The sequence below is a fragment of the Propithecus coquereli genome, unplaced genomic scaffold (assembly GCF_000956105.1).
Source record: "Propithecus coquereli isolate 6110/MARCELLA unplaced genomic scaffold, Pcoq_1.0 Scaffold487, whole genome shotgun sequence".
Taxonomy (NCBI): domain Eukaryota; kingdom Metazoa; phylum Chordata; class Mammalia; order Primates; family Indriidae; genus Propithecus; species Propithecus coquereli.
Window position 1 is genome coordinate 874304 of NW_012150696.1, and position 2098 is coordinate 876401.

Consider the following 2098-nt stretch of genomic DNA (forward strand, 5'->3'; position numbering starts at 1 on the left):
GTTCTTTTCACTAAGCACTATAAAGAAGTGTTGACAGACCTAATTGCTGAGGGGACCGGAAGGCCTGTGGCAAGATTTTTGGACTCAGAAGAATTCCGTTTTTTTCCATTCTTGTCCTTATAATGATCCCTCTATGACCTTCATTAAGTCACAATCTTGCCACCACTCAATGGAGAAAAATCTGTGTAGCCACAGGAGGCACTCTCACCCTCTTTGGGAAGAGAAAAAATGAATAAGATCTCCTTTGGGGTTTCCAATCTAAATTTTCCTTGTTACCCAAATCGAAACACAGGAACCAAATAGATTCTGATCAATTTTCAGATAACTCCTTTGCTATCCAAATCCTCACTACTCACTTTTAAATCTGAACCCAGGAACCGAGGAAATCTGGACTATAGGGGATACTTGTATATTTTTAATAATATTAAATTTAAAAACAATTAACATGTTCAGACTTATTAGAAGAGAGTACGACCTCACTTTTACCTCATTAAATGAGCCTTAAATAAGATCCTTAGAATCTCACTAAAGTATTTCTCTCCATCTCTTTAGTTACACTGTATTAGACTCACCCCCGCTTCAAGAAACATACAAAATAGGCCCTCAAAAGCCTCCAGAAGTACAAGAAATTGAGAGGCGGAGAGAGTCATTCCCCATTATTATCCCCTGTACTATGTTCATGTCAAGAATAACTCAGCCGGACGCCTGTCTCTACTGCCCATGCTCAGCACAGGGTCCCCGATGCAGGGAGTTGACAACTACGCCACCTGCAAAATGTTAAGACCGTGCATTCCTGGCCTCCAACCTGACTAGGTTATCTGTACCTTTTTTTCACTCAGAAGCAATTAAAGTTCTTCAGCTTATTTAATTTCTTAAGGTAATCTGATAGAATAAGTGGACTTATTAGAGAAATCACAAATTCCTTTGTGTGATAGGCCCTTAGGATCTATGCCTATACAGTTTCATGGTTTATTTCCAAACATGACCTCCAGCCACACAAAACTCATTGTTTTTTCACACTGCCATGCTGTTCTTTTGTCCAGGAATACCATCCCTACCCATCTCAGGCACGCACTCGTGGAGGCCACAGTACACACAGCATACGCTCTGTACACAGACAAGCCACATGATCACACAACAGGGAAGAGTAAGAGCACAAGCTCTTGTACCCGAGTTCGTGTCCTGGCTTCATCCTTTCCAGTTGTTTGATTTGGTCAAGTTACTTAACCCCTCTGACTCTTAGTTTCCTCAACTATAAAATGAGGATAATGATCATACCTCATTGTTGAGGGGATCAGTTAATACATCTAAAGTATTCTGTGCCTGGCACATAGGTATCAGTGATTACTATTTCATTATAGTGATCGTACATTCAGGACCCAGCGTCATCTGCAAGGCCTTCCTCTATCCTTGATCTGCAGCTAATTGTTCAGGATTCACCTGAGACTTGAAGTGAAAAAAGGAATGCTTCTAAGGTTACATTTCCCAAAGTGTCCTCCAGAGTGCTAGTGTCCTGCAAGAAGCTGATAGATGGGACATTGGTCCAAAAAGTAAGAGAAATATACTACATACCCTATCTCCCTGGGAGAGTCATAGCACATATTAACATATTAAAGGCTCCAAAAAGTATCTTCGAAGAAACTAGTTTAACTTATTTAAGTCAAATAAGTTTCCCCCAACTTATGACCATGAAATTCCCCCTAAAATACAGTAACAGTTAGTGGAATTAACACTTATGGAAATGCTAAACAAGGGCCATTGCAACTACTGAAATGGAGTCAAGTAGAAGTTCTACACCTACGAGTATAACCACAAACAATCTCAAAAGAAGGGGTCAGCCAATATTGGTGCATGAATGCCCACTGTTTAGGACTCATAATTTTGTTCTATTAGTGTTTTATTCCTTTTCGGTCTAAGTGGATAATATAGTTATTATTTAAGGTAAGGTTTTTTCCCCCAAGGTAGTTCTTGTAATGATAGATGTTAAAGATTCTCATCATTCTTTTCTTATCCTACACCTACCCAACACTAACAACTGACAAGCACTATTTTATTATAATTTAATTGTATGACTTAAATTTTAACTTCTGTTAACTTA

At 39.0% G+C, this 2098-nt stretch overlaps 1 protein-coding gene across 1 annotated transcript in view; it reads right to left on the bottom strand.

The window, feature by feature from the left end:
• Positions 1–2098, bottom strand: part of DUSP16 (dual specificity phosphatase 16) — a 115415-nt gene that overhangs the window by 29093 nt on the left and 84224 nt on the right. The window lies entirely within an intron of this gene.